The sequence below is a fragment of the Hypomesus nipponensis genome, chromosome 6 (assembly GCF_054491055.1).
Source record: "Hypomesus nipponensis isolate SF chromosome 6, ASM5449105v1, whole genome shotgun sequence".
In the NCBI taxonomy this organism is placed as follows: domain Eukaryota; kingdom Metazoa; phylum Chordata; class Actinopteri; order Osmeriformes; family Osmeridae; genus Hypomesus; species Hypomesus nipponensis.
Genome location: NC_140366.1, coordinates 17,603,567 through 17,612,500, shown reverse-complemented (window position 1 = coordinate 17,612,500; position 8,934 = coordinate 17,603,567).

Genomic DNA, 8,934 nt, shown 5'->3' with positions numbered 1-8,934 from the left:
GCCAGGAACATCAGGGTCTTACTGGTGACAGAGGACGTGGATCTGGAGCCGTACTGGTCTGAGTGGGAGGACTGGGAGGTGGAGGGAGTGAGAGGGGAGGACTGGAGGGGAGAGGGGGAGGACTGGGAGGTGGGGGGAGTGAGAGGGGAGGACTGGGAGGTGGAGGGAGTGAGAGGGGAGGACTGGGAGGTGGGGGGAGTGAGAGGGGAGGACTGGGAGGTGGGGGGAGTGAGAGGGGAGGACTGGGAGGTGGGGGGAGTGAGAGGGGAGGACTGGGAGGTGGAGGGAGTGAGAGGGGAGGACTGGATGGGAGAGGGGGAGGACTGGGAGGTGGGGGGAGTGAGAGGGGAGGACTGGGAGGTGGGGGGAGTGAGAGGGGAGGACTGGGAGGTGGGGGGAGTGAGAGGGGAGGACTGGGAGGTGGAGGGAGTGAGAGGGGAGGACTGGGAGGTGGGGGGAGTGAGAGGGGAGGACTGGGAGGTGGAGGGAGTGAGAGGACTGGAGGGGAGAGGGGGAGGACTGGGAGGTGGGGGGGAGTGAGAGGGGAGGACTGGAGGACAGGGGGGAGGGGGGAGTGAGAGGGGAGGACTGGAGGGGAGGACAGGGGGTGAGGGGGGAGGTTGCTGGGCGGCTAGTCCTTATAGGCATCCAGAGAGAATGGCAGATGGTTAGACACTGGTCAGAGTTACACAGCAAAAGGCTGTAAAAGAACTATGGGAAAACCATGTGTGGCACACACACACACACTACTTACATACCATGTGTCTCTCACACACACACACACACACACACACACACACACACTCACTACTTTCAGTCCCTGTGTCCCCAGACCATGTGTGATCTGAGGCAAGGTTCAGAAGGAGAAGACCTTCGTTTGAGACAGGAAAGGGACAATTCGGTTCAGTGGCACACACATACTAAGCAGTTCCACCATGTGTGCCCGTGTGTGTGTTTTAGTAACTTGTTCAGGACCAGAGCCTAGACTCTGTAACAAGGATGTATTGAAGGAGCTCTGTGGTTAGAAGGACCGCTCAACCAAGAAGACACGTTCACTAGTCCAAACACTTCTGCCCTGCGTGGACTGAAGCACTCATCTCTGTTCACAACTCTAATCTCACCTCTCTGTTCAGAACACAAATCTCACTTACGTGTGTACGACTGAAGAGTACACACAAGTGCTGTCACACGCACACACACATACACCCGGAGCCCTCTCTGCTTTAAACCAGAACGGGAGAGGTGTTAAGATTCCTCTGTAGCTAATCTGATGGATCTGTATTGCACACACACACACATCCATACACACATACACCCACCCCCCCACACACACACCTCGTGAAAATGCAACAAAAACAAGGTCAACAAACGGCCCGCTCCAGCTCCCCTGTCATCACCCCCCCGGATCCCCCCAAGCCATCCTCCCATGGCAATCACAGACAGGCGCCAGCCATGACTCTTATCTGCTCACACATCTCACACACACACACACGCGTGTCATGCACACGCACACACACACACGCGTGTCATGCACACGCACACACGCACGCACGGGCGTGTGTCATCCACACAGAAGTGGAGGAGTGTCCCCTCTTCCCCATGTCTGCTGAGGGCCCAGACAATGAAGCAGAGGCTGCTCTCTGGGAGGAACACAGGTGGAACAGCAACAGGAACACATCTGAACGTGAACGCAGCCTTTCTGCAACTCTGGGAAGGAGATGGCAGTTACTACTGCAGTGAGAGGTGATGTACCCAGTTTAGTAGGGATTCAGAGAGAGAGAGAAAGAGAGAGAGAGAGAGAGAGAGAGAGAGAGAGAGAGAGAGAGAGAGAGAGAGAGAGAGAGAGAGAGAGAGAGAGAGAGAGAGAGAGAGAGAAAGAGAGAGAGAGAGAGAGAGATTGTTAAGGTCGATGTGCATGCAGGTGCATATTTGTGTGTGTGTGTGTGTGTGTGTGTGGGGCATGCAGGCATGCATTAGCAGGACAAAGCGTGTGTGTGGAGACAGATGCAGGTCTCTCTGATATGGGGGTGATATCAGTAATCTGACTCTGATGGTCTAACACTGGGCTGCAGGAGAGGAGGGATGCTGAGGGAGGCCTGTCAGACTATTGAGACGCAGCCCTTCCTCAGTGACTTCTGAGCCTCCGCCACTGAACCCATGTGGGCTCATGTGGGCAGCTGCAAGGCCCCCTCTGTGTTTGTGATCGGGCATGTCTGCAGCCGGCTCGCTGTCAGCAGCCTCCTCTGAGCGTGCTCCGTTCCCACGACTACGCTCTGACACAAAGGCTGCTGGGAAAGACACGGTATTCCGACATAAATGTAGCATGAGTCCCCTGCCCAAACCACTGATGGACAGACTGGTGTGTGTGTGTGTCTGTGTGTGTGTGTGCGTGTGTCATCTCCCAGTCCTCCTATTACCGGCACCTTAACATCCAGTTTAGTCTCACAATCAAATAAACACCCCTTTTCCTCTCAGACTGTCTAGAAAACACACACACACACCTACAGAGACCCCGTCTCTGTAATTGAAACATAAGGGAGCGCGAGTGTGGAGGTTGGGACCTGGTGTGGCTGAACGCTCTATTACCACTGACTCACAGACTTACCCTCCATTCTGTCTTTCTTTCCATTCCTCTTCTTTCTCTCTCCATCTGCCCTTTCTGTTCATCAGTCTCTTTCTCTCTCTCTCACACACACACACACACACACACCTCTTCTATTCACCCACTGCTTCTACATGGTTCGTTTCTGCGCCGGAACCAAATCATTCTGACTCTCAGTAGACTGTCTCTCTCTCTCTGTCTCTCTTGCCGTTTGTTTTCTCTCAGTGCTAATGTACATTCCTCATGAACACCTTCTATCACACGCTTGATGATCCGTAGACTGCCCTCCCCAACCACACCGTTTCATCACTCCTTCATTACAGACACACACACACACACACACACAAACACAACACACATAACAAATGCACACACAGCCAGGCTTGTCCCTTGGCCTTGACCTTTGACTCAGTCTCCCATAATTCCTTGGTGTTGGGATCCCACACACACTGGCCTCTGAACGCAAACAGATAAATCCACAGAACTTTCACCAAACCTAAACCGTCGCACCCAAACCCCGACCCGGACCCTCTCATCAGCCATACATCACGGCTTCAGATGAAGGCTGTTTGACGGTTGTATTTGCACTGGGTGTGTGTTTCTGTGAGGGGATGTGGTTAGCCCGAACACAGGCCTGCTTCATGGTCTCCAACACCTCCTTGGTGTGATGGTGGACCCACTGTGGGCCGCTGGGCTGGGTTCTCGCTGGATACACACAGAGGGAAAGGGTTTGAGCCCTTGTTTGACAGTGAGATGTTATCAGTGAGCGTGTGTGTGGTCTGCTCCTTCCCTCCTCTGCGAAGCATTTTGAATTTAGGAGGGAGGCCATCACTCCCCTGCCTGCTGGCGTCAAGCTCTCCTGCAGACCATAGCCCCTCTGAGGAGAACAGGAGAGGAACCTCAGCAGAACCCCTCTGAGGAGAGGAGGAGAGGAACCTCAGCAGAACCCCTCTGAGGAGAGGAGGAGAGGAACCTCAGCAGAACCCCTCTGAGGAGAACAGGAGAGGAACCTCAGCAGAACCCCTCTGAGGAGAACAGGAGAGGAACCCCAGCAGAACCCCTCTGAGGAGAACAGGAGATCAACAGCAGATACCGAAACCTCCCCTCTTCATCCTACAGGTCTTCCCCTACATAAGAGGGAGAGATCAGAAGAGAGAGAAGGAGGGAGAGAGAGAAAGAGAGAGAGAAGGTGCGAGAGAAAGAGGGGGAAGGTATGGTAGAGAAATGAAAAACACAAAGACAAAAAGAGAGAGAAAGAGGGAGACAGGGAGGGAGGAAGAGAGAGAGAGAGAGAGACAGAGAGAGAGAGGGAAAAAAGAGAGAGAAAGAGGGAGACAGGGAGGGAGGAAGAGAGAGAGAGAGAGACAGAGAGAGAGAGGGAAAAAAGAGAGAGAAAGAGAGAGAGAGAGGGACAAAAGAGAGAGAGAAAGAGTGAGAGAATGTAAAATGATCATGTCCAGTAATCTTGTGGTGCATCAGTATTCCAGTGTGATGTCGCTGGGGCGGCAGGCATATTTCAGTCTGAGGTCACCGCCTGGCCGACCCCTCCACCAACAGCCACAACAGAGGGAGGTGTGGATGTGTGCTCATGTACATGTGTGTGTGTTATAAACGTATAATCCTTGTAAACACTAAACATAGTGATCTGAAAGCAGCCTGCTGCCTGTGTGCTGGTGATGATCAGGTTAAAGAGCTGTGATCTGAGAGGGCTCGGTGGCTCCAAGCACCACACCAGGTTTACCACCTTCCTCTTTTAGACGTTTTCTCCTCAAGTTAACGCTGTGACAAGCACACGCCGCCTTGTCGGTTGAAGCGAAGGGACGCCGCGATGCTAAACATATACACGCTGAACACATCGCAAACGCACAACGTCCACAAACACTGAAACCTCGACCAGCCCAGCACCGAGACAAGAAAAACTTCTCCCGATATATACGCGTAATAAACACACACAGACACTTGGTGCTTGGCAAACATGATCTATATAAGGGTATTCCAGCTGTTCGTGGAAAAAGGTCTGTTTTGAACAGAGGCTTGTGGTTTGTTGTAAGCTTGTTGTTACTGGACACCTGGTACCGTAGGTCATAATTGGGGTTAAAGGGCAGTAACTCACTATTGGTCAACACACACAGACCGGTAACAACACACACACATACAAACACACACACACACACACACACAGGCACTTAGTCACAGCAGAATCTTGGTGGAGAGAGGTGCTAACTGAGCCATGATACATGATCAAAGAGCTGAAGACCTAATCATCTCCCTCCCCCCTTCCCTCATATGGAGGGACCCCCCAGCCCCCCCTCCAGCCCCCCCCAGCCCCCCCCCCAGCCCCCTGTGATCTCCGTTTGTCAGCACCACCCACACCAGCACCCCTTTCACAGGAGCATGTCAGCAGTCAAAACAAGCCTGTCTGGAGGTAAACATCCCCGGCACTGCTGTGTGGGACAGAGAGACAGAGAGAGAGAGAGACAGAGAGAGAGAGAGAGAGAGAGAGAGAGAGACAGAGAGAGAGAGAGAGAGAGAGAGAGAGAGAGAGAGAGAGAGAGATAGAAGGGGAGAGGGCGAGAGGGCGAGAGGGCGAGAGGGGGAAAGAGAGAGAGGGCAAGAGGGAGAGATAGAAAGAGAGGAGACAGTAAAGAGAGAAAATCCTAAAGGTGGTTATCCGACAGGGAAGGTGCTGACAGGCTGAAGCCCTCATCCCAGTGATGTTTATCAGGAGACTGTGAGGGACTACACTAAGGTACACACACACTGGTACGCTACAACATACAACACACACACACACACAGTTAAAGGTTAAACAGGTGTGTGTGTGTCTTAGCAAAGCAAAGGATGTTAAGAATGAGCTGCTGTGAGATGGACACACACGTCCCTGTGTCCAGGCAGTCCTACCCCTGCTCTCACACCGACCTCAGGGAATGATGGAGGAGAGTGGGGTGGGGGTGTATAAGTGTGTGTGACAATGTGTGTGTGTGTGTACCTGCCCACTATGGCCACCAGATGTCTAAGTAGAAGAAGCAAAATGTTACATAAAGCCATTAGAAGCAGAGGCAGGAAGACCCAAATCAGTACCATACCTGAGAGAGAGATGGAGGGGGAGAGTCGAGGGAGGAGGGGGCGGGTATGAGGAAGGGGATGGGGGGGATGAGGAAATGAGTCTGTGGGCCCTAACTAGCAATGATGGGTGGAGGCAGGGAGGGGGTCAGACAGCATGTTAGCAACACCTCCAGGATTAACACGTTATTCTTCACACAGGTATCATTAGTCTGGGAAACGTGTGTGTGTGTGTGTGTGTGGGGGGGGGGGTCAGGGTGGTTGAGGATTAGGTTAGGGTTGGGGTGGGGTTAGGGCGGTTATGGAGTGGTCTGTCCTGGGTCACGGTGGTTGAGGGTTATGGCTGCTGGAGGGTGGGGTTTGTGTTTGGGGAGTCAGTCAGGGATGGGGGGCGAAGAGGAGGGTGAGAGAGAAGTTAGGGGACAGTGAGTGTGTCTGTGAGAGAGAGAGCCCTAATGCATTCTTTATGGGGCACAGCTTCCACGCATGGTTACTGACCAGACTAGGAAACTGGTAATGGGCCGTCCTCTCCCCCCTCTCCCCCCTCACCCTAAACATCCTCTACACCTCCCCCCCCCCCCACCGCCCCTCTCATTCCCCTCACCCAAACCACATCCCCTGCCTCAGCACACACTCTCTCCTCCCCCTCACATCCACATCATCCCTCTAACCTGGCAGAAGAACCAAACGGGAGTTCTAATTGGACAGAATACAAATGAGTTGTAAAATGTGTTTGGTCAGGCTGGAAGAGTTCCTGTCTGCAGAACAGAACGTGAGCCTGGCATCCCAGTCCTCCTTCAGCCGCTTGTCCTGGATGGACCCGAGTCTCAACCTCCTGAGACGGACGCTACGATTGGCTGATGAGGCGCAGGGAGTCTCCTCTCCTATTGGCTGCCGGTCGAGTTCCATGGTAAGGTCATGGTATTGACTCTTTGACTATGAAGTCATTTATAACAGCTACTCAACAGCTCTCACCCCCCCCCCACACAGAGCCCAACACTGCTCCTCTCCCAGCCTCTCTCCCTCCCAGCCTCTCTCCCTCCCAGCCTCTCTCCCTCCCAGCCTCCCTCCCTCCCAGCCTACCTCCCTCCTTCCCAGCCTCCCTCCCTCCCTCCCAGCCTCCCTCCCTCCCAGCCTCCCTCCCTTCCAGCCTCCCTCCCTCCCAGCCTCCCTCCCTCCCAGCCTCCCTCCCTCCCAGCCTCCCTCCCTTCCAGCCTCCCTCCTTCCCAGCCTCCCTCTCTACCAGCCTCCCTCCCAGCCTCCCTCCGTCCCTCCCAGCCTCCCTCCCTCCCAGCCTCCCTCCTTATCTGCCTTCCTCCATCCGTCTCATCTCCCTCTCTCTATCCCTCTATCTTCCCTCTTCCTCCTCCCTTCCTCTGGAGATGTGAGTATCACTCCTCACACTGGGAGAGATAAGCGGCCGTGCGTGTGTGTGTGTGCAATTAATGAGCTTGTGGGGGTGAGGACATTCCATCAGACGGCTGTCTCCACGCACAATCAGCCGTTACCGTGGAGACGTACGGCATCGAAAAGAACCAGACTCTACTTAAAACAACACACACACATACACACACACACACACACACATGCGCCGTCAGAGGGCTGTAGGCAGAGAGAGAGACATAGTCCTCCCCCCCACGTTTGTCATATTCGCACACAACTTTATCATGTGTATGGTTCCTCTCTCTCTCTATGATAGCCCCCTCCCCCCTCACCTTCTCCAGCATCATTACGGCCCAGCCCCTCTCCCCAGCCCCGCTCCCCAGCCCCGCTCCCCAGCCTCGCTCCCCAGCCCCGCTCCCCAGCCCCACTCCTCAGCCCCACTCCTCAGCCCCGCTCCTCAGCCCCGCTCCCCAGCCCCGCTCCCCGGGCCCCTGGTCTTTGTAGTGCGTCTGTGGTGTCCGCTCAGCGGGGCTGCCGTTATTTATCGCCGTGTGGTGGAGAGGGCTTACCGGGCGCCGCGGCCTTATTAGGGAGATTTACAGCGTGCCGTGGGGGCCTCGGAGACCCCCCCCCCTCCTCCTCTCACTGGGCTGCAAGTTGGACCGCGCCCGCCTCCTCTTCTGCCTCCTCTCCTGCCTCCTCTCCTGCCTCCTCTCCTGCCTCCTCGCCCGCCTCCTCTCCTGTCTCCTCTTCTGCCTCCTCTCCTGCCTCCTCTCCTGCCTCCTCGCCCGCCTCCTCTCCTGTCTCCTCTTCTGCCTCCTCTCCTGCCTCCTCTTCTGCCTCCTCTCCTGCCTCGACTCCTGCCTCCTCACCTGCCTCCTCTCCTGCCATTCTGTGTGTGTGTGTGGACACACACTCCTGCCAATCTCAGTTTAAAGACGCAGCAACAAAGCCCACACGCCGACGGCGTGTTTGACAGATTGTCCCGAGTTTGAAGCGTTGCTCCAGAGCACCGCTCTCTAAGAGGGACGCATGTCAGGCTGGTCGGCTGTTTAACGTCTGTTAACGTCTCTCCCCTCTCCTGTCCTGGTAGGTGCTATCACATGTCCCGCTGAGCGGCCCTGTGGACGTCAGGCCCTGTTTGCCCCCCTCACACCCTCCAGACAGACACCCACAGGCTGCAGCGAGGGTAAGTGGATCTGGAGTGTGAGTTTGTCCCGGGCGCTGCCGGTGTGCTGCAGGCTTGTGTTCTCTTATCGGGGTCTAAGTGCTGGAGTGGGTGAGAATGGTGGTCTGGAGGATCTGTGGAGCATCTTCCACACGGCCCAGGGCCGGCCTCCGCGCTGATACCACGCCGTGTGGCGACTGATGGGCTATCAGCTGAAGTGTCGTGTGACTGTGAGAGACAGACACACACACACACACAGACACAGAGAGACACAGACAGACACACATTCACTCTCTCTCAACGACAAAACTCCCACTCCTCTTTAAACAGCGGCGTATACGTTGCCACACAAATGCGCTCACTTCTACTTTTCTAAAAGGCGGACGCTGAAACCATTCGACTCACATAGTAACAGCAGCCGTAGGGACCAAGCCTGGAGAATACGCCCACCTCAGACGTCTGATGTCCACATCACGAGGCTTCATGAATACACTGTGTAACCACACAACAACTAGCACGGCTCCACATCCACACTCATCCATATGGATGTACAAGCCTTTCCTTCCTCAGCCTCGGTGGGGAGAGGACGACCAGGGCTCCCCAGAGCCCCACAGACCCTCCCTCACTCTGGAGTCTGTCAGGAGCCTGTCCCTGGGCGCTTTTCTTGGCACCTTCTGTAGTGTGTGTGGGTGTGTGTGTGTGTTTCACTGTGTGTGTG